Raw genomic sequence first — 24740 nt, 5'->3', positions numbered from 1 at the left:
CTCCCAAAAAGTCTCACACATGTGGTATCCCTGTACTCAGGAGAAGCAGCAAAATGTATTTTGGGGTGTCATTCCACATATGCCCATGGCATGTTTGAGCAATATATCATTTAGTGACAACTTTGTGCAAAAAAAAAGTAATTCTCCCACAACTTGTGGCAAAATATAAAATATAATATTCCATGGACTCAACATGCCTATCAGCAAAATGGGGTCATATGGGGGGGGGGGGGGGTGCTATCCTGGCATATTATGGCCTTCAAAACTGTGATAGGTATTGAGGAGTGAAAGCAAAAAACGACACCCTTAGAAATAAATATAAGCTTGTTGACATTGACATGTGGCTGAATGCATTTTGGCTTAAATGTATGACTAAAATTGAGTTTATTAAAAATTTTTTTTTAACATAGTAGAAATTTTTTTTTCAAAATTTTCAATCTTTATATCACAAAAAATAAAAATCACAGAGGCAATCAAATAACATTAAAAAATAAATCTATTTGTGGGGAAAAAAAGGACGTAAATTTTGTTTGGGTACAGCATTGCATGACCGCGCAATTACCAGTTAAAGTGACGCAGTGCCAAATTGTAAAAAGTGCTCTGGTCAGGAAGGGGGTAAATTCATCTGTGGCTGAAGTGGTTAATGAGATTTCCTTGTCGATGGAGAAATTGTAATGTTTGCCTAACCATGGCTTGCTAATACAGTGGTTATAGAAAAGAAACATCCTCCTTTAACCACTGGACACTTAAACACCCTTAAAGCGGAGGTCCACCCTAAAATGGACCTTCCGCTCATCGGAATCCCCCCCCCTCCGGCGCCACAATCGGCACCTTTCAGGGGGGAGGGGGGTGCAGTTACCTGGATAATCCAGGTAACTGCACCCACTTCCGGGCTAGCTCTCTGCGGAAAGGGGCGTACGTTACGCCCCTTTCCGCAAGCGCCCGCCCCCTTCAGCAAGTGCCCCGCTGCCTGCTGGGAAACACACAGCTCCCAGAGGCAGCGGGGACCGTCCGGATTGCGCCGCGCGGCTTGCGCATGCGCAGTAGGGAACCGGGAAATGAAGCCGAAAAGCTCCATTTCCTGATTCCCATACCCAAGATGGCGGCGGCACGAGCGAGCGATCGGCTTCGGGTGCCGACATCGCGGGCGCGCTGGACAGGTAAGTGTCACTATTTAAAAGTCAGCAGCTGCAGTATTTGTAGCTGCTGGCTTTTAAAAAAAAAAAAAAAAAACGCGGAGTCCCGGCGGACTCCCGCTTTAATAACTAGACCAATTTTCAGCTTTCGGAGCTCTCACATTTTGAATGTAACAATGTACCCATATGAAATTTTTGCCCTTTTTTTTCACAGAAATAGAGCTTTCTTTTGGTAGTATTTAATCACTGCTGTTTTTTTAATTTTTTGTGCTATAAAAGAAAAAAGACTGAAAATTCTGTAAAAAAAATGAATTTTTCTTCGTTTCGGTTATAAAATTTAGCAGATTAGTCATTTTATGTCATACATTTGGGCTAAAATTTATACTACTACATATCTTTGGTAAAAATAAGTACAAATTGGTGGATATTATTTGGTCTTTGCAAGTTAGAGTCCACAAGCTATGGTGCCAATATCTGAAAATTGATCACACCTGAAGGACTGACGGCCTATCTCATTTCTTGAGACCCTAACATGACATAAAAGTACAAATACCCCCCAAATGACCCCTTTTTGGAAAGAAGACATTCCAAGGTATTTAGTAAGAGGCATGGTGAGTTTTTTGAAGTTGTAACTTTTTCCTACAATTCTTTGCAAAATCAAGATTCCCCCCCCCCAAAAAAATTGTCATATCAGGTTATTTCTCACACACAGCATATGCATACCACACATTACACCCCAAAAAACATTCTGCTATTACTCCTGAGTATGGCGATACCACATGTGGGAGACTTTTACACAGCGTGGCCACATACAGAGGCCCAACATGCAGGGAGCACCATCAGGCGTTCTTGAGCACCCAGGCCAATTCTGACATTTCTCTCCTACATGTAAAAATCATCATTTATTTGCTAGAAAAATTATATAGAACCCCAAAACATTATATTTTTTTTTAGCAAAGACCCTAGAGAATACAATGGTGGTCGTTGCAACTTTTTTTATCATGCACGGTATTTGCGCAGCAATTTTTCAAACACTTTTTTTTGGGAAAAAAAAAACAGTTTTGTGCTTAAAAAAAAAAAGCAAAACAGTAAAGTTAGCCTAATGTTTTTGCATAATGTGAAAGATTAAGTTACGCTGAGTAAATAGATACCCAACATGTCACTCTTCAAAATTGCACACACTCGTGGAATGGCACCAAACGTCGCTACTTAAAAATCCCCATTGGCGACACTTTAATTTTTTTTACTGGTTACATGTTTTGAGTTACAGAGGAGGTCTAGGGCCAAAATTATTGCTCTCGTTCTAACATTCGCAGCAATACCTCGCATGTGTGGTTTAACCACTTCAGCCTCGGACCAATAAATACCTTAAGGACCAGAGGTCTTTTTCCAATTTTGCACTGCGCTGCTTTAACTGGTAATTGCGCGGTCATGCAATATTGCACCCAAACGAAATTTGCGTCCTTTTCTTCCCACAAATAGAGCTTTCTTTTGATGGTATTTGATTGCCTCTGCGATTTTTATTTTTTGCGATATAAATGGAAAAAGAGCGAAAATTTTGAAAAAAAATGATATTTTCTTCTTTTTGTTATAAGAAAAATCGAATAAACTAAATTTTAGTCATACATTGAGGGCAAAATTTATTCAGCCACATGTCTTTAGTAAAAAAAATGTCAATAAGCGTATATTTTTTGGTTTGCGCAAAAGTTATAGCGTCTACAAACTAGAGTACATTTTCTGGAATTTACACAGCTTTTAATTTATGACTGCCTATCTCATTTCTTGAGGTGCTAAAATGGCAGGGCAGTACAAACCCCCCCCAAATTACCCCATTTTGGAAAGTAGACACCCCAAGGAAACTGCTGATGGGTATGTTGAGTCCATTGAATATTTATTTTTTTTGTCCTAAGGGATTGAATAATGACAAAAAAAAAAAAAAAAAAAGTACAAAAAGTTGTCACTAAATGATATATTGCTCACACATGCCATGGTTAGATGTGGAATTGCACCCCAAAATATATTCCGCTACTTCTCCCGAGTACGGGGATACCACATGTGTGGGACTTTTTGGGAGTCTAGTCGCGCACGGCATCCCGAAAACCAATCACCACCTTCAGGATTTCTAAGGGTGCAAATTTTTGATTTCACCCCTCACTACCTATCACAGTTTCGAAGGCCATAAAAAGCCAAAATAGCACAAAACCCCCCAAAATGACCCCATTTTGGAAAGTAGACACCCCAAGCTATTTACTGAGAGGCATGTTGAGTCCATGGAATATTTTATATTTTGCCACAAGTTGCGGGAATATTACAAACTTTTTTTTTTTGCACAAAGTTGTCACTAAATGATATATTGCTCACACATGCTATGGGCATATGTGAAATGACACCCCAAAATACATTCTGCTGCTTCTCCTGAGTACAGGGATACCACATGTGTGGGACTTTTTGGGAGCCTAGCCGCGTACGGGACCCCGAAATCCAAGCACCGCCTTCAGGATTTCTAAGGGCATAATTTTTTTATTTTACTCCTCACTACCTATCACTACCTATCACAGTTTTGACGGCCATAAAATGCCAAGATGGCACAAAACCCCCCCAAATGACCCCATTTTGGAAAGTAGACACCCCAAGGAAACTGCTGATGGGTATGTTGAGCCCATTGAATATTTATTTTTTTTGTCCTAAGGGATTGAATAATGACTAAAAAAAAAAAAAAAAAAAAAAATGTACAAAAAGTTGTCACTAAATGATATATTGCTCACACATGCCATGGTTATATGTGGAATTGCACCCCAAAATATATTCAGCTACTTCTCCCGAGTATGGGGATACCACATGTGTGGGACTTTTTGGGAGTCTAGTCGCGTACGGCACCCCGAAAACCAATCACCACCTTCAGGATTTCTAAGGGTGCAAAGGCCATAAAATGCCAAAATAGCACAAAACCCCCCCAAATTACCCCATTTTGGAAAGTAGACACCCCAAGCTATTTACTGAGAGTCATGTTGTCTGAACGAAAAAAAAGAGATTGATCGGTGGGTATGCCCACCATTAGATACCTCCCTTCATCCACCCACTTCTAATGATGGACATACATGCACCATTTATATATGCCGAAGCATGGGGGCATCCTCCCGCAAAAAAGTTATGCCGCGTACATACGTTCAAACTTTTCCATGGGCAAGCCCCCTGTCGGAATTTTGACCGTATGTACGCGGCATTAGGAGCAAAATCACTCCTCCACCCCTGTGGTGGTGAAATCACCGCCTACAGCACTGGAGTCACGGCTTTATGTATCGTGGGAGCAAACGCTGTTGCTGTCAAGATAAATAAATCCGCGCTGCAGCTGAATGGCGTACCTGCTAAGCAAATTATGGTTAACGTTAAAACAAAGTAACATCCCAGTAAAACCTTACCATACCATACCTGCAAAGCAATTGCCAAAAAAAACAGTAAAAAATAAAACATTTTTTAACACAACCTGTGCCTAAAATATATATATGCCGAAGCATGGGGGCATCCTCCCGCAAAAAAGTTATGCTGCGTACATATGTTCAAACTTTTCCACGGGCAAGCCCTCCGTCGGAATTTTGACCGTATGTACGCGGCATTAGGAGCAAAATCGCTCCTCCACCCCTTATGCCCCCATGCTTCGGCATATATGCTCTTTTTTAACTGTGGTGGTGAAATCACCTCCTACAGCACTGGAGTCGCGGCTTTATGTATCGTGGGAGCAAACGCTGTTGCTGTCAAGATAAATAGATCCACGCTGCAGCTGAATGGCGTACCTGAAAACATGAAAAATGGTTAACAATAACACAGTAAACAGTAAAGTATAAAAAATTTGAGAGAAGAGAGAGAGAGAGAGAGAGAGAGAGAGAGAACAATAAAACGACAACTATTTTTGGTTTTTATATTTTATATTTTTTTTGGTTTTTTTATTTTACTTTTTTTTTTTTTTTTTTTTATACACTTTTTTTTGAACTGTAAACTGTAACTGTAACGGTTCGGGTCTCTCAAAATGCGATGGCATCTTGGGAGACCCTGTGTAAGTGTGCCTAGCCTGTGAAATGCTGTACCCTACGCTAATACTTCACTAGTGAATGGTAGCGTTCAAAACACTCACCCTGACAAAGACCAGGATTGCCAGGACAGCGTGGACAATAAGAACGGGTGTCACGCCTATATCCGCGCTTGCTACAGACACGACATCTTTTTTGGGGGGCTCGTTGGGTAGGGGTACTCGGGAGGACATAAGAATAATGCCTCTCATACAGCCGGCTTACTGCATTTGGTTGGGAATGGTGAGGTACAGAACCGTCTGGAAACAGAAGCTCTGTGACAACCTCTCTTTGGAAGAAAAGAAAGGTTAATGTTCCGCCTGAAGCTTTGTATAGCACAAAAGCATTCAGCAAAGCCAATTGAAATAAGTAAGCAGACACTTTTTTGTACCAGCGTCTGGTCTTACGGGAAGTTAGATACGGCGCTAACATCTGGTCATTGAGGTCCACCCCTCCCATATTTTTGTTATATTCGTGGACACAGAGGGGTTTCTCCACAATACCAGTCGCCGTAGAAATTTGGACCGTCGTGTCTGCATGAAGGGAGGTAAGAACGAAAACATTCTTATTATGCCTCCACTTCATAGCGAGCAAATTATTACACCGATAGCAGGCTCTCTCCCCCAGCCTAAGACGGGAATCTACAAGCCGCTGGGGAAAGCCCCGGCGATTAGGTCGCATGGTGCCACATGCTCCAATCTGATTATCAAATAAATGACTAAACAGTGGCACGCTGGTGTAATAGTTGTCCACGTACAAGTGGTACCCCTTTCCGAATAAGGGTGACACCAATTTCCACACTATCTTGCCAGCGCTTCCTATGTAATCAGGGCAGTTCTCCGGCTCTACGTAACTATCTTTACCCTCATAAACCATAAAGCTCCATGCATAGCCTGTGGCCCTGTCACAGCACTTATAGAGCTTGACCCCGTATCTGGTACGCTTGTTGGGAATGTACTGTTTGAATGACAAGCGACCAGTAAACTTAACCAGGGACTCATCAACGCAGACAACTTTTTGGGGAGTAAACAAGTCTGCAAAACGTTGGTTGAAGTGGTTTATGAGGGGCCGAATTTTGTAGAGCCGATCGTATTCAGGGTCTCCACGTGGACGACAAAGTTCATTGTCACTGAAGTGCAAGAACCGCAAGATCTGCTCGTATCGTGCCCTGGGCATGGAGTTAGAGAACACGGGCATGTGGTCAGCCGGATGCGTGGACCAATAAGCCCGCATCCGCATAAATTTATGTGTGCCCATGTTGAGGGAAAGGCCCAGAAACGACTTAAATTCGGAAACCGTAACTGGTTTCCAATCTCTGGCAAGAGACGGCAACTGGGGATTAGCGGCGATGCGTTGACCAGCATATAAATTGGTTTGGTCCACAATAGATCTATAGAGATCTTCCGTGAGATACAGAGAATAAAAATCGAGTGGCGTAAAATCATCTGTATCCACCTGAATACCGGGTTGGGCAGTGAATGGGGGAAGTACGGGTTCTGCAGAAGTGGTGGGCACCCAATTGGGATAGGCGAATTCTGCAGGAAGGGCACTATGGGTACGACGGGCCTGTCTTTGTCTTCTTCTTCTTGGTGGCAGCGGGACACTACTTGTGCTTGCCACCTCGCCAGCTTGAACTGCACTTATGGGACTCGCCACGTCACCACGTGATACTGCAGTGCTGGATGTACGTCCAGGGTGTACTAGGCCGCTGGTGCTTGCCAGTTCACCAAAAGGATGAGCGGCGCTAGTACTGGCTCTATACTCCATACGAGGGACTTGCGGTTCCTGCACCTCAACAACATCAGAAAATCGGGGTCGGGTACGCCTGACAATAGCAGGGACCTCTTCTTCGTCGTCAGAGCTATCTGACATGGAGGCGCTGTCCTCTACAGGTTCGTATTCTGAGCCTGATTCTGACAGATCAGTGTCTTCCTCTTCACTATCTGTCATGCTCAGAAACGTGTAGGCCTCTTCACTAGTGTACCTTCGCTTTGCCATTTTGGGCTCTAAATTTAGGGGTACAGTAGTGAGACTCACAGGTAAAAAAGCACCTAGCCTGTCAGCGACTGTATAAAACGCTACCAAAAAAAACTGTTAGCGATCGCAGGGATCAGGCCTGACTCTGCGAACGCTGCAGTTATGTGTGTTGTGTTTTGTAAGTGACAGTGATCGATCGATACTGCACTTGGGTGGGCTGGGCTGGGCAGAGGGGCAAAACGCAGGTGCTAGCAGGTATCTGGGCTGATCCTGCTAACAATGCGTTTTTTTAGAACCCTAAATTGCTGGGCACGCTAGTATAGATCTGATCAGATCAGATATTGATCTGTTCGGATACTATACCACTAAGGGAGGTGTATGCTTTGCGCGTGGGTGTTAGCGGTGCTGGCACTAACCTAGCACTGCCTGGGGCGACGCAGACCCTTTCTGACCCTAAAACCAAATTTATATCACCCGCCGGGTGATCAGGGGGTTAAACCTTTATTAGGTAATAAATGGCGGGTGCCCTGATGCTATAAAAAGCGAACTACCAAACCAGCGTCACCCGTAACACTTATACGGTGATCACTGGTGAAAGGGTTAACTAAGGGCAATCAGGGGTTAAAACCTTTATTGGGTATTTATATGGGGGTACCTGAAGCTTTATAAAAAGCTGACGGGGAACCTAAATAACTAAATAACTAACTGGCTAACCAGCGTCACCAGTGACACTTATGCAGCGATCGCTGGTGAAAGGGTTAACTCTAGGGGCAATCAAAGGGTTAAAACCTTTATTAGGTTATATATCGGGGTACCTAACGGTATAAAAACCTGGCGTTGAACCTAAAAAAAAACTAGCTTCCTAGCGGGACCAGTGACACTATTGCAGCGATCAGAAAAACGATCGCTTAGTGACACTGGTAAAAGAGGGTGAAAGGGTTAACTGGGAGGGCAATCAAGGGGTTAAACCTTTATTAGGGGGGGGTAGGGGGCTACCCTGGACCTAAAGGGGCCTAACACTAGCTGCCCTGACACTTTTTACAGTCACAACTGACACTAAATGTAGTGATCAATAAATAAATGAACACTGCATTAGTGACACTGTGACTGGGGGGGGCGGGGGGCCGATCGGGGGGGTGATCGGGGGGTGACTGGGGTGAAATGTGTGCCTGTGTGTACCTATGTGTCAGTGGACTGTTGGTGCACTTACTTGCGTCTTCACTCCTCGCTGTCCGGTTCAAAAAGACCGCCACGAGGAGTGTGACATCACTTCCTCCTCCTGTGTTTACATTTTCACAGGGGAGGAAGTTCGTCACTGGCCAGGAGCGATCGAGAGGGGATGGGCGGAAACCAACGGCCATCCCCTCATCGCCGATCGCTCCGGCACCGAAAGGGACCGCCGTATCTAGCGGGAGGGGGTCCGATCGGACCCCCCACCCGCTAGAAGGCATTCACGTACATTTACGTGATTATGCCTGCCTGTGCCATTGTGTTGACGTACATTGGCAATACGGCGGTCCTGAAGTGGTTAAACACCGTTTTCATATATGGGCAGGACTTGCGTATGTTTTCGCTTCTGCATGCGAGCACATGGGGACAGGGGCGCTTTAAAATTTATTTTTTTCTTATTGTTCATTTTACTTTATTTATTTTGATTATTTTTCCCCAAAAATAAATTTTTTGATCACTTTTATTCCTATTACAAGGAATGTAAACATCCCCTGTAATAGGAATATGACATGAAAGGTCCTCTTTACAGTGAGATATGGGGTCAATAAGACCCCGCATCTCACCTCTAAGCTGGGAAGCCTAAAATAAAAAATAAAAAATTGGCAGGATATTGGGTATTGCAGAGTACTGGCAGGGTATTGCAGAGTATTGGCAGGGTATTGCAGAGCATTGCAGGGTATTGGGGATTGCAGGGTATTGGCGAGTACTGGCAGAGTATTGGGTATTGCAGAGTATTGGCAGAGTAATGCAGGGCATTGCAGAGTATTGTAGGGTATTGCAGAATATTGGCAAGTATTGGCAGAGTATTGCAGGGTATTGGCAGGGTATTGCGTATTGCAGAGTATTGGCAGGGTATTGGGTATTGCAGAGTATTGGCAGGGAATTGAGGGGTTAATTCTCGGTGAGCAGCACTGTGGGCACTGCAGATCCAGCCCACAGTGCTGCTGACGCCGATCTCTTCCCCTCCACTGTACCGATTGGTACAGAGAGGGGAGGGAGGAACCGGCATCATAACATGACGCCAGATTGTTTACAAGTGATCGCTCCATCATTTGACGGAGCGATCATGTGGTAAACGGCTGCGACGAGCGGCCTTTTACCGTGATGTGCCGGGTCCTGTGGACCAGGCGGTCATGGATGCTCTCGAGTGCGCGCCCCAGGTGCCCCAAGAGCAGAATTCTGGAAGGACATCATATGATGGCCTCTCAGAGTTAAACAACTGCCCTGTAGCCATCATTCGGCTATGGGCTGGTTGTTAAGTGGTTAAAATAATCACATTTTGTTGCTTTGCAGCCTGAATTGAAGACAGACACATCCAGCTGTATTAACATCCAAGTGAAAGATATAACTCCAACAAAAACAGAATCACCGAGTTGGAGAAAGGATCACTCCCTTTTGTCAGTATTTTGTTAAATCGCCTTTTGCTTTAAATTACAGCTTTTAGTCTGTTGAGATATGTCTCAAACGTTGCACAACTAGACTTTGCAATATTTGCCACTCTTTTTTAAAGAGCTGCTCAAGTTCAGTTAAATTTGATGGTGACCATTTGTGGACTGCAGTCTTCAAATCATGCCACAGATTTTTAATGTGGTCTCCTTCAACCACTGTGTGGTCATTTTTGCTGTGCGTTTTGGGTCAATGTCATGCTAGAAGGAAAACCTTCTTTCCATTGAAAACTTTCTGGCAGAGGGCAGCAGATTTTCCTCAAGAGTTTTATGGTATTTTGCCCCATCCATTTGCCCTTCTATCCTGACAAGTGCTCCATTCCCTGCTGCAAAGAAATACCCCTATAACAGGATATTACCGCCTCCATGCTTTACTGTAGTACTAGTGTTATTTTGATGTATTTTAGCCAGACATATTGTTTGGTGTTGAGGCCAAATAATTACATTTTAGTCTCATCCGACCATAACACCTTTACACCTTTATTCATGTGGCCTCAGAATCTCCAAGGTTCGTTTTGACAAAGCTAAGTTGTGGCCTTTGAGGAGTGGCATTTTTCTTGCAACCCTCCCATACAAGCCACATTTGTGGAGAATTTGTGATATTGTTGTCACATACACACAAGGACCACTCTGTCAAATTCCCGCAACTGCTTTGAAGTTGCTCTAGGCCTCTTGGTAGCCTCTCTGACCACTTTCCTCCTGGCTCTTTAATCCAGTTTGGAGCGACGTCCTGATCAAGGGGTGGTCTGTGTTGTACCAAATACCTTCCAATTTTTAATAGACTTCATTGTTCTTGTAGGCATTGAGAAAGCCTTTGAAATGTTTTTGTATCCATCTCCTGATGTTTGTCTGTCCACAACTTTATCCAGGAGATCTTTTTGACAGTGTCTTGCCACCCACAGTTGTTTGCTTTAGTTGCACTACCAGGGACTGAAATGCCACAGTAAAGCTCTTTTCATGCAGAGCTAATCAAAATGACCACAGCTGATCACACTTGCAAGTCAAATGGCTTTGTGTGCCATTGAGAAGGTGATTAGCTACACCTGATTACATGTACAAGTCATTTTTAGGAGGGGGTGATCTTTTTACAACTCAGTGATCCTTTTTTTTCTGACATGTTGGGGTTTCATCTTTCACTTGGATGTTATAAGTCGTATTAAGTAAACACAGCAGGATAAAACAAAATCTGTGTATCTTCATTTCAGGCTGCGAAGAAACAAAATGTAATTATTTTAAAGGTGGACGATTTTTCTCTATACCCAATGCACTTAAGAATGTACACGAGGGATGGTTTTCACCTAGCTGATCAAATGCTACAGGGATGTCCTTATATGAAGTGACCAAGCCCCTCCATGAATCTGTTCCATCTCCCCTAAAAAGTAATACCTTTCCATGGAATAGTTTTGGTCATTACTGCCAATTATTACTATATACCAGGGATCTCCAAACTACGGCCCTCCAGCTGTTGCGGAACTACATGTCCCATGAGGCATTGTAAAACTCTGACATTCACAGATATGACTAGGCATGGTGGAAATTGTAGTTCCTGAACAACTGGAGGGCCGTAGTTTGGAGACCCCTGCTATATACAGTGGAGAAAATTATTGTTTGCCCACTTACAAAGAAATGAAGGGTCTATAATTTTTATCCTAGGTGTATTTTAACCACTTGACCACTGGGCACTTAAACACCCTTAATAACCAGACCAATTTTCAGCTTTTGGTGCTCTCACATTTTGAATGACAATTACTGGTCATGCAACACTGGACCAATATGAAATTTTTGTCCTTTTTTTCACACAAATAGAGCTTTCTTTTGGTGGTATTTAATCACCTCTCAGTTTTTTATTTTTTGTGCTATAAAAGAAAAAAGACCGAAAATTCTGCGAAAAAATGAATTTTTATTATTTTGTTATAAAATTTAGCAGATTAGTAATTTTTTCTTCATAAATTTTGGCCAAAATTTATACTACTACATATCTTTGGTAAAAATAAGTACAAATTGGTGGATATTATTTGGTCTTTGTGAAAGTTATAGAGTCCACAAGCTATGGTGCCAATATCTGAAAATTGATCACACCTGAAGTACTGACGGCCTATTTCAATTCTTGAGACCCTAACATGCCAGAAAAGTACAAATACCCCCCAAATGACCCCTTTTTGGAAAGAAGACATTCCAATGTATTTAGTAAGAGGCATGATGAGTTTTTTGAAGTTGTCATTTTTTCCCACAATTCTTTGCAAAATCAAGATTTTTTTTCCACAAAATTGTCATATTATCAGGTTATTTCTCACACACAGCATATGCATACCACAAATTACACCCCAAAACACATTCTGCTATTACTCCCGAGTACGGCGATACCACGTGTGATACTTTTACACAGCGTGGCCACATACAGAGGTCCAACATGCAGGGAGCGCCATCAGGTGCTCTGGAGCACCCAGGCCAATTCTGACATTTCTCTCCTACATGTAAAAATCATAATTTATTTGCTAGAAAATTACAGAGAACCCCAAAACATTATATATTTTTTTTTAGCAAAGACCCTGGAGAATACAATGGTGGTCGTTGCAAATTTTTTATCTCACACGGTATTTGCGTAGCAATTTTTCGAACGCGTTTTTTGGGGGGAAAAAACAGTTTTGTGCTTAAAAAAAACAAAAAAAAAACCAGTAAAGTTAGCCCAATTTTTGCATAAAGTGAAAGATGAAGTTATGCTGAGTAAATAGATATTGAACATGTCACTCTTCAAAATTGCACATGCCCGTGGAATGGCGCCAAACGTCGCTACTTAAAAAATCCCCATAGACGACGCTTTAAATTTTTTTTACTGGTTACATATTTTGAGTTGCAGAGGAGGTCTAGGACTAGAATTATTGCTCTCGCTCTAACGTTCGCGGCAATACCTCACATGTGTGGTTTGAACACCGTTTTCATATGTGGGCGGGGCTTACATATGTGTTCGATTCTGCATGCGAGCACATGGGGACAGGGGCGCTTTAAATTTTTTTTTTTTTTTTTATTGTTCATTTTACTTTATTTTAGTTTGACATTTTTTTCCCCAAAAATATATTTTTGATCACTTTTATTCCTATTACAAGGAATGTAAACATCCCTTGTAATAGGAATATGGGGTGACAGGTCCTCTTTACAGTGAAATCTGGGGGTGAATATGACCCCACATCTCACCTCTAGGCTGGGAAGCCTGAAATAAAAAATAAAAATAAATAAAAAAGATTCTGGCTTTGATCGTACTGGCGAGTTGGTAGAAGCACCGGTGAGGGCGGTGAGGGGTGGGGGGCGTCTATGGCTGGGTATTTCAGGGTATCACCGAGTATGGCTGGGTATCTCCGAGTATGGCTGGGTATGGCAATTTATGGCAGGGTATTGCAGAGTATTGGCAGGGTACTGCACTGCAGAGTAATGGCGGGGTACTGCAGAGTATTGGCGGGGTACTGCAGAGTATTGGCGGGGTACTGCAGAGTATTGGCGGGGTACTGCAGAGTATTGGCGGGGTACTGCAGAGTATTGGCGGGGTACTGCAGAGTATTGGCGGGTACTGCAGAGTATTGGCGGGTACTGCAGAGTATTGGCGGGGTACTGCAGAGTATTGGCGGGGTACTGCAGAGTATTGGCGGGGTACTGCAGAGTAATGGCGGGTACTGCAGAGTAATGGCGGGTACTGCAGCGTAATGGCGGGTACTGCAGAGTATTGGGGGGTACTGCAGAGTATTGGGGGGTACTGCAGAGTAATGGCAGGGTACTGCAGAGTAATGGCAGGGTACTGCAGAGTATTGGGGGGTACTGCAGAGTAATGGGGGATACTGCAGAGTAATGGCAGGGTACTGCAGAGTATTGGGGGGTACTACAGAGTATTGGGGGGTACTACAGAGTATTGGGGGGTACTGCAGAGTAATGGCAGGGTACTGCACTGCAGAGTAATGGCAGGGTACTGCACTGCAGAGTAATGGCAGGGTACTGCACTGCAGAGTAATGGCAGGGTACTGCACTGCAGAGTAATGGCAGGGTACTGCACTGCAGAGTAATGGCAGGGTACTGCACTGCAGAGTAATGGCGGGGTACTGCAGAGTAATGGTGGGGTACTGCAGAGTAATGGCGGGGTACTGCAGAGTAATGGCGGGGTACTGCAGAGTAATGGCGGGGTACTGCAGAGTAATGGCGGGGTACTGCAGAGTAATGGCGGGGTACTGCAGAGTAATGGCGGGTACTGCAGAGTAATGGCAGGGTACTGCAGAGTAATGGGGGGTACTGCAGAGTAATGGGGGGTACTGCAGAGTAATGGGGGGTACTGCAGAGTAATGGGGGTACTGCAGAGTAATGGGGGTACTGCAGAGTAATGGCAGGGTACTGCAGAGTAATGGGGGGTACTGCAGAGTAATGGGGGGTACTGCAGAGTAATGGGGGGTACTGCAGAGTAATGGCAGGGTACTGCAGAGTAATGGCAGGGTACTGCAGAGTATTGCAGGGTATTGCAGAGTATTGGCAGGGAATTGAGGGGTTAAATTCGGTGAGCAGCGATCTGGACACTGCAGATGCAGCCTACATCGCTGCTGACACCGATCTCTTTCCCCTCCGCTGTACCGATCGGTACAGAGAGGGGAGGGAGGAACCGGCGTCATAACATGACGCCGGTTTGTTTACAAGTGATCACTCCGTCATTTGACGGAGCGATCACGTGGTAAACGGCCGCGACAAGCGGCCGTCTACCGTGATTCGTGATGCGCCAAGTCCTGTGGACCCGGCGGTCACGGATGCTCTCGAGTGCGCGCCCCAGGGGGCGTGCGAGAGCAGAATTCTGGGAGGCCGTTAATTAACGGCCTCTCAGAGTTAAACAACTGCCCTGAAGCCGTTAATCGGCAATGGGCGGTTGTTAAGTGGTTAAATGATAGAGAGAATATCAACCAAAAATCCAGGAAAAAAAAAAACACGATACAAATATTATAAATTAGGTTACAGTTAAGTGAGTAAAATAGGTATCTGATTTCCTACCAACCAATAATTCTGGCTGCCACAGACTGTCTACAGTATGCACTTGTGTGATACACAGATTAATCCTGTCAATTTAAAAAGGTTCTCCTAATGGCAACTTGTTATGTGTATAAAAGACACCTGTCCACAGAATCTCTTCCATTCAAACCTCAGCATCATGGTCAAGACCAAAGAGCTGTCAAAGGACGTCAGGGACAATATTGTAGACCTGCACAGGGATGGAATGGACTACAAGACCATCAGCAAGAAGCCTGGAGAGAAGGCAACAACTGTTGGAGCGATTATTTGCAAATGGAAAAGAAATACAAAATAATTGTCAATTGCCCTTGGTCTGGAGCTCCATGTAATATTTTGTCTCATGGGGTAAGGATGATCATGAAAAAAGTGAGGGATCAGCTTGTGAATGATCTCAGGGGAGTTGGGACAACAGTCTCCAAACCATTGGTAACACAATACTCCACCATGGATTGAAATCCTGCAAGCCGGCAAGGTCCTCCCTCCACAAGGAGGTGTGTCTACAGGCCCATCTGAAGTTTACCAATGAACATCTAAGTGATTGAGAGAAGGATTGGGAGAAAGTGCTGTAGTCAGATGAGACCAAAATCAAGCTCTTTGGCATTACGCCGACTCACCGTGTTTGGAGGAAGAGCTGAGATACAGGCAGTATGTTCAAATCTAAATCATCTTCATGACCATTTGGCCAGCTAATGATGAGGAATTGATAATTGTATGGGGGGATGATGATTTTGTGGAATGTATATTTGTTTTGTCTGTGGTAAATGTTACAATATTACAGAGAGAAGGTAATGCTAAGAGTGGATGCTACTGTAATACGAGTTTGGCAATTTATGTTTGTGGTGGAAAAGAAGAGAAAAAAAACGCGCTTGTCCAATCGTAAAATAAAAATAAAAAGACAAGCAGCAAACCCAAATGTTATACTACATTCAACAATAAATAAAAAAAGAGTGGGTTGCGCTAAAAATTATAATTAAATGAAATACACTGAATCTTGTGTCACCAAAATTAAATAAGTGAAATATCACCAAGATTAAATAAGTGAATATGTATATCAATCCTATACAGAAAGAATATGTAAGAAAAAAAATTAACAGTGAGAAAACACAAAAAACTGTCTTCAGTACTAATGAAAACACTGAAAGTGAAAGTTAACTCATCATGTGACCGCAAAAACGGTTATTAAACTTGTGTAGATATTATAAGAAATACACATACAAAATGAATAAATCAAACAAAAATTATAGACAGCAAAGAAAACCCTTTGGTAAAAAATAATTTTAAAATGTCCATATAAAAGTCCTTAATTGAAGGAAAATGATAGTGATTCCACAATGACGAGGTGATGACAGACCATCCAAAATATTGTGAGTAGTGAGCACCTCCACCACAATTTACACTGCCGCTTACCAGAAGTGTATGGTTCTTTGTTATAGAGAACCATAAAACGCGAATGACTGATTCCCCCAGTCCAGGGTGTTCACAGGTGGATACAGGAAAAAGGGCACCTCTCTCAGCTTTCAAACAGTTCCTCTCATCAACGACCATAAAAGAGATATAAGGCTCGTAATAGTGTAAAACCCAAAACACTTTAATATAATAGATAAAACAAGCCAATTGCGCACTTACAAAATGTCAGTAAAAAGATCGCATGTCAAATTCGAGCCGGCCGGTCTCGATATACAGCGCCCAATACTTCCGGGACAAACACGTGAAACGGTGACGTCAGGACGTCGCTCCTCCTCCCTACGCGTTTCGTCACTAAGGGACGTGGTCACGGGGTACGGGCGGCGTCCTGACGCACCGCTTAAATAGTAAAAACAATAACCAAGCCTCGGTCTGACCCCCGGAAATGAAGCGGAAGACGCCATCTTGGTTTGGGGAAAGCAACACTATCTAATGCTATGGGGAAAGGTACACCCACATATCTAGCAATAGAGAGAAGTAAAAATGATTGGACATTGGGATGGTAGCCAATCCGCTTTATCTGAGTATATGAATTTTTTAAATACCAACAATAGAGGTATACACCTAAGTTACGAAGCGAGTTTGGAACAGATCCATTTTTTGAATCTTGCTATCTCTGTCAAGGAAGATAGATTTATTACTTCTACCTATTTAAAGCCTACCGATAGAAATGCCTACATACCTCTTGACAGTTGCCATCATAGATCATGGCTTGACTCAGTCCCAAAGAGCCAGTTCCTTAGGATTAAACGCAATTGCTCAGACGATAACACTTTTCTAGCTCAAGCAGAAGTTCTTACTGAACGCTTTGTAGCCAAGGGGTATAGTTCAGAATTTCTTAATAATACCTTAAATCAAGTTATTAACACAAATCGTGTCGATTTACTGAAGGCTAAAACTACCAATGAGGGTGCTAACGGCTCTTATCGATGCCCTTTTGTTACCAAATTGGAGGGGTGGTTGTTTGGTTTGCAGCATTTCTAGACTAGAGATGGCCTGGGTGTATAAGCTAAAGAGCTACACCCCCTTTGGGCTTAATATCGATGTTGACGTCAATTGTTTCATTGATAATTCCTAGGAATGCATGTTTTACATTATTATCTTTATATTTATATATAGTTCCACATTTATATATATATATTTCTATGTTTTCATTGTCAATGTTTATCTAATTTTAGGAGTTTTTGGTTCCTTTTTCATTATTATTTATATGTATTTTCTTTTTTAATTTTGTTTATATATATATTTTTTATATATTTTTTCATTTTTTTTATCCCCCTTTTTTTCATCATCACATGTTGGGTGTCTGTGTATGTAAAATTGATGTTTTGCATAAGGTAACGCCTAATGGTCTGGCCTCTGGTAGGTTGCGGACCACCCATGTGGTATGTTGGATCAAGTGGGCTAATTTAGTGCTTCCATATAGAAGTTTCATGAAAACTCTATTTTGGCAGGTTTGATCTCACTTCAATGATGGAATTTTTATTTTTTTTTGTTAAAAAAACTTTTTTAAAAAGACTTTTTTTGTAGGTGTGATTTAACTATATTTGTTAAATCTTGATTGTTTAAGCGAATTCCTTTGGGTATCCTTCCTTTGGAAAAATATTTTTATTTCTTACCTGATTTGTGTTGCCATCAGCACCTAAATGTGTACAGATCGGGTTTTGATGTCCAATCATTTTTACTTCTCTCTATTGCTAGATATGTCGGTGTACCTTGCCCCATAGCATTAGATAGTGTTGCTTTCCCCAAACCAAGATGGCGTCTTCCGCTTCATTTCCGGGGGTCAGACCGAGGCTTGGTTATTGTTTTTACTATTTAAGCGGTGCGTCAGGACGCCGCCCGTACCCCGTGACCACGTCCCTTAGTGACGAAACGCGTAGGGAGGAGGAGCGACGTCCTGACGTCACCGTTTCACGTGTTTGTCCCGGAAGTATTGGGCGCTTTATATCGAGACCGGCCGGCTCGAATTTGACATGCGATCTTTTTACTGACATTTTGTAAGTGCGCAATTGGCTTGTTTTATCTATTATATTAAAGTGTTTTGGGTTTCACACTATTGCGAGCCTTATATCTCTTTTATGGTCGTTGATGAGAGGAACTGTTTGAAAGCTGAGAGAGGTGCCCTTTTTCCTGTATCCACCTGTGAACACCCTGGACTGGGGGAATCAGTCATTCGCGTTTTATGGTTCTCTATAACAAAGAACCATACACTTCTGGTAAGCGGCAGTGTAAATTGTGGTGGAGGTGCTCACTACTCACAATATTTTGGATGGTCTGTCATCACCTCGTCATTGTGGAGTCACTATCATTTTCCTTCAATTAAGGACTTTTATATGGACATTTTAAACTTATTTTTTACCAAAGGGTTTTCTTTGCTGTCTATAATTTTGTTTGATTTATTCATTTTGTATGTGTATTTCTTATAACATCTACACAAGTTTAATAACCGTTTTTGCGGTCACATGATGAGTTAACTTTCACTTTCAGTATTTTCATTACTAGTACTGAAGACTGTTTTTTGTGTTTTCTCACTGTTAATTTTTTTTCTTACATATTCTTTCTGTATAGGATTGATATACATATTCACTTATTTAATCTTGGTGATATTTCACTTATTTAATTTTGGTGACACAAGATTCAGTGTATTTCATTTTATTATATGTTTGTGGTGGGTTTAAGGATAACGTTATAAGAGGGTTATAATTACTGACACAGGCAAAAGTTCTATAACGTTTTATGAGAAAAGCCTTTATTACAAGTTGGTTATGTATGCTGCAGTTTGGGAATACATTGCGAGGGAGATGAGCTGCAGCTTTAGAATGTCTGTGTGAGGGAGAAATCATTTTTTCCCCCTGTAAGGATGTGTCCCTTAACCACTGCCTTTAGTTTGTCCTTTGCTATAACTTAACTTGAAGTGATTCTTTAAAATTTGCTTTTCAGCTAACAGTCTTAATATGTGACAACACAGAGGAATGTTCTAGGTTATAATACTAAGCACGAGAAAAGATAATTGTAGACAGTTTGGCAATTCGCCCAGAATGTTTACAGAATATAATCGTAAATACTGATAAATATGTCTGGGACATAATTGGAACTAACCTTAAAATTGTAAAATAATACACAAATATATACTTTAAAGGGTTACTAAATCCCTTTTTTTTATAAACATGTCATACTTTTCCTCCTCTGTGCAGTTGGTTTTGCACAGTGGCCCCAATCCTGCTCTTCTCAGATCCCTCAGCGGCTCCTCCTTCTCGAGTGCCCCGTCAGAGCTGCACTCTCCTTATTGGCACAGACAGCAGGGCTTGGCTCTGCCCCCCCCCCCCCCAGGATCATTGGATTTGATTGACAGCAGCGGGAGCCAATGGCTGCGCTGCTATCAATCTATCCAATCAGATATTATGTTTTGTTTATTATACTTATATAAGTTAGTCCAAGAGGTGCAAGGTTTATTTGGCTTGTGTGTTTTAGGTTTTAGTATCAGTTAGGGTCTGCGTCACCCCAGGCAGCATCAGATTAGTGACAGTAGCGCCAACACCCACACATGCACCATACACCTTCCTTAGTAGTATAGTGTGAATGGATCAATATCTTTGATTTGATCAGATCTATACTAGCGTCCCCAGTAGTTTAGGGTTCCCAAAAACCCATTTTTAGCTGGGTCAGCCTAGCTACCTTCTAGAAAATTTGTTTAGCCCCTCCGGCCAGCCCACCCAAGTGCAGTATCAATCGATCACTGTCACTTACTAAACACATAACTGCAGCGTTCACAGAGTCAGGCCTGGTCCCTGCAAATGCTAACAGTTCTTTTGGTAGCATTTGAATCAGTCACTAAAAATCAGGTGCTCTTTTTTCCTGTGAGTCTCGCTAGTTGTACCAGTAAATTTAAAAGGCCAAAATGTCCAATCGAAGGTACACTAGCGAAGAGACCTACACGTTTCTGACCATGACAGATGAGCGCGAAGAGGAAGTCGCCTGTCACATTCAGGCTCAGAATATGATCCTGTAGACAGCAGCGGCACCCTGACAGATAGCTCTGATGACGAAGTAGTGGTCCCTGCCAAGGTCAGGCGTACCTGATCCCGTTCTGCTATTGTTGAGGTGCAAGAACTGCAGGGCTCTCGTATGAAGCAGAGAGCCAGTACTAGTGCCCCTTATCCTTCTGGTGAACTGGCAAGCACCAGTGGCCTAGCACATCCTGGTCATACATCCAGCACTGCATTAGCATCTGGTGATGTGGAGAGTCTCCTAAGTGCAGTTCAAGCTGGTGAGGTGGGTAGCACAAGTAGTGAACCGCAACCACTAAGAACTCAAAGACAGGCCCGTCGAGCACATAGTGTCCTGCCTGCTACATTTGCCAATCCAAATTGGGAGCCCACTACTTCTGCAGCGCCCGTACTTCTCTATTGATCTATTGTGAGCCAACCGCTAATCCACAGTTGGCCCTTGCCAGAGATTGGAGACCTAATATGGTCTCCGAATTTAAGACCTCCCTTGGCCTATCTGTTCTCATGGTTAAAACTAAAAAAGTGAGTTGCGGTCATATTGGTTCCACAGACCCAATTCACTATATGCCCTTTCTGGGCCTATCCCTCCTCATGGTTAAAACTAAAAAAAGCGAGTTGCGGTCATATTGGTCCACTGACCCAATTTACCATATGCCCGTGTTCTCTGCCTCCATGACTATGACACAATACGAGCAGATCTTGCGGGTCATGCATTTTAATTTCCATGAACTCTGTCATCCTCGGGCTGACCCTGGATATGATCAGCTCAACAAAATTCAACCCCTCATAAACCCCTTCAACCAGCATTTTGCAGCCTTGTTTACTCCTGATCAAGTTGTCTGTGTTGAGTCCTGGATTAGGTTTTCTGGCCACTTGTCATTCAAACATTATCTTCCCAGCAAGCGTGCCAGATATGGAGTCAAGATGTATAAGCTCTGTGACAGGGCAACAGGCTATACATATAGTTTCATGGTTTACAAGGGAAGGGAAGAGATAATTACATAGAGCTGGAGAACTGCCCAGATTACATAGGGAGTGCTGGTACGATTGTGTGGGACTTGGTGTCACCCTTATTCAGAAAAGGGTACCACTTGTATGTAGACAATTATTACACAAGCGTGACACTTTTTAGTCTCTTGTTTAATCAAGGAATTGGTGCATGTGATATAGTGTGATCTAATCACCGGGGCTTACCCCATCGGCTTGCAGATTCCAGTCTTAGGCTGGGGGAGAGAGCCTGATTGAGATGTAATAATTTACTCACTGTGAAGTGGAGGGATAATAAGAATGTTTTCGTTCTGTCCTCCCTTCACGCAAACACGATGGTCTAAATTCAAACAGCGACTGGTGTTGTGGAGAAACCCCTCTCTGTCCATGAATACAACCTTAATATGGGAGGGGTGGACCTCAACGACCAGTTGATGGTGCCATACTTAATTCCCCATAAGGCCAGACGCTGGTACAAAAAGGTGTTTGCATATTTATTCCAAGTGGCTCTGCTGAATGCTTATGTGCTATACAAAGCTCTAGCACAAACTGGATCCTTCCTTAAATTTCAGGAAGAGATCCTCACAGCCCTTCTGTTTCCAGAAGGGTAAAATCTCTGTGCAAATACGGTGTGAAAAAAAAATGGCAACACCCACCATTTTAATCTGTAGGGCCTTTGCTTTATAAAAAAAAAAAAAAAAAATCACATTGGGGGTTTAAAGTAATTTTCTACAAAATATTTTTTTTTTTCATGTAAACAAAAAGTGTCAGAAAGGGCTTTGTATTCAAGTGGTTAGAATAGTGGGTGATGCATGGCATAAGCTTCTAATGCTGTGCATAAAATATCAGGTCAGGTCAACACCCCCCCCCCCCCCCCCCGGCAAATGACCCCTTTTTGGAAAGTAGACATCTCGATCTATTTTCTGATAGGCATGTGGAGTCCGTGGAATATTTTATATTTTGCCACAAGTTTTGGGAAAATGACAATATTTTTTTCACAAAGTTGTCACTAAATTATACATTTCTCAAACATGCCATGAGCATATGTGAAATGACACCCCAAAATACATTCTGCTGCTCTTTCTGAGTACGAGGATACCACGTGTGGGAGCCTAGCTACGTTCAGGATGCCGAAAACCAATCACCGCCTTCAGGATTTATAAGGGTGTAAAATGGGGATTTCACTTCTCACTATCACAGTTACGGAGGCCCTGAAATATCCAGATAGCACAACCCCCCCTCCCCCCCCCCCCACAAAGACCCCATTTTGGAAAGTAGACACCCCAAGGTATTTGCTAAGAGGCATGATGAGTATCTTGTAGCGCTCATTTGTTTTTGAAAATGAAGAAAGAAAAGGATTTTTTTTTCTTTTTGCAATTTTCAAAGCTTTGGGACAATAAGCGAGATCTGCAAAATACTCAACATGCCTCTCAGCAAATAGCTTTTTCTCAAATACAATATATTATCAGGATATGACCTGGTAATGTTTACAACATTAAACCAACAGAAACTAATAGAAAATGGCTTTCTAAGGACGTAAATTCTTGAATTCACTCCTAACTACCTATCAAAGTTCTATCACAGTCATGAAATGCCCAGTCATCACAAACCCCCCCCCCCCCCCCAACGAGCCCATTTTGGAAAGTAGACAGCTTTTTTTTATATTTTCCAAAATGGGCTCATTTGTGGGGGGGGGGGGGGGGTTTGTGATGACTGGGCATTTCACGACTTCAAGAATTTTCATCCTTAGAAAGCCATTTTCTATTGGTTTCTGTTGGTTTAATGTTGTAAACATTACCAGGTCATATCCTGATAATATATTGTATTTGAGATAATGAACCAGGAAATAAAAGACGAGTGATGCATTATTCTGTGTCCGTGTTTTTACTTCAGTCTACATTGCTCCCCTAAGGGCTCTGTGTGTGTGCCTGGTAGTGTGGAACAGAGAGTGCTGGCACATGTAAGTATAGGAGTAATATATGAAGGGAGTACATGTTTAGTGATAGACAAGTACTATTAACTTGTTGAAAGTTGAAGTATCCTTTCACTCCTCGCCACCTCCCTTGATGACTAATGAACATGTTCTCCGACAGAGGGAGACCCCCCCATAAAACATGGTTTCTAGCTAGCAAGCAAATGTGTTAAATTTTGACTTCAAATAATGCAATCAGTGAAATGTGTACTATAACATGTGCGTGTTCAAATTTGGGTGATGTGAGAGATGTTATATGACAAAAGAAAATGTTTAAATATTTAGAAAAATAAAATCTTAAAAATGGTAAATTTTTCCTATATTAAAGCGATTGTAAATGCTCAGTGGTTTTTTTTTGTAATACAAATATGTCATTTGCCTGCTCTGTGCAATAATTTTGCGCAGAGCAGCCCCGATCCTCCTTCTTCTGGGCCCCCCCCACCAGCACTCTTGGCCCCTTCCCCCTGTTGAGTCCCTCCTAGAAAGCCGCTTGCTATGGGGAACTTGTGCGTGCTCACTCCTGAGCAGATTCTGTGTCCATTGACACACAGGAGCTGGCTCAACCCTGTCCCACCCCTTTCCTCACTAGCTGTGATAGACAGCAGTAGGAGCCAATGGCTGATTTCTTGGCTTGAGATCTGTCAAAATAGCCAATTCCTTGCTTGTTTTGAAAGATTTTGCAGATCTCTCTTAACCCAAATGGGCATGTTAAGGCTGAAAAGAGCTGCACTACGGCAAGCCTGCGGACGGCAATAGTTAATTATTATCAAGCATGTTGTGAGAGGCTCCCTCTACACCAATCTGTGTCAATCTGAAGAAAAATCGTTTGCAACTTCCAAATACTGCCACCATGACCACTTCAGTCCCTTCTGCCTCATCTATGGCAGGCATATCCAGATGCAAATGAGATATAGATACGGTAGTAGAAGAGGGGTGGTGTTTTTTTTTAGCCCTGGACAGAGACGCCTGTATTAAAGGTATTATTTGTCCAAGGAATTGTGACAAAGATGCAGAAGTTTTTGTCAAAAAGGCCACATGCTGTGTGTCTAAAATATAACTAGAATCAGAGGCAGAGACCAGTGCTAGAGCCAGCTCTTTAACTGGTGCAAGAAGTGTGTCATTACTCTGAGATTGAGTGTTGAGCAGGCCCATCAACATGGTGAAAGTTATACTGCAGTTTTGCAATGATTCCCTTTCACCTGGTCTCTGCTATAGCTACATGTGAGGTTATGCATTTGTGGGGTAGTCATAGGAGTAGGTTTCAGAATGTAAGGTAAGCAGGTCCAGGAGACCACAGCAACCTAGGTGTAGACTGCAAAGTCGCTGATTTGATTGGAGTTAGGGCAGTAGGAAGAACCAGAGTGCCCTATAAGGGCTCCAGGCAGAAGTGATGGTAAAATGCGTGACCTGGTATGATGCAACAC

The 24740-nt window shown here is 42.6% G+C and overlaps 1 protein-coding gene across 2 annotated transcripts in view; it reads right to left on the bottom strand.

Annotated features, from left to right (window-relative positions):
- Positions 1-24740, bottom strand: part of KDM4C (lysine demethylase 4C) — a 732113-nt gene that overhangs the window by 220324 nt on the left and 487049 nt on the right. The gene's annotated exons all lie outside the window — the stretch shown is intronic.

The sequence above is a fragment of the Lithobates pipiens genome, unplaced genomic scaffold (assembly GCF_037356315.1).
Source record: "Lithobates pipiens isolate NorthernLeopardFrog02 unplaced genomic scaffold, aLitPip1_a1.2 Scaffold_13, whole genome shotgun sequence".
Classification (NCBI taxonomy): domain Eukaryota; kingdom Metazoa; phylum Chordata; class Amphibia; order Anura; family Ranidae; genus Lithobates; species Lithobates pipiens.
Note: the sequence above shows the minus strand (reverse complement) of the source record. Positions and strands in the feature narration are given on the sequence as shown.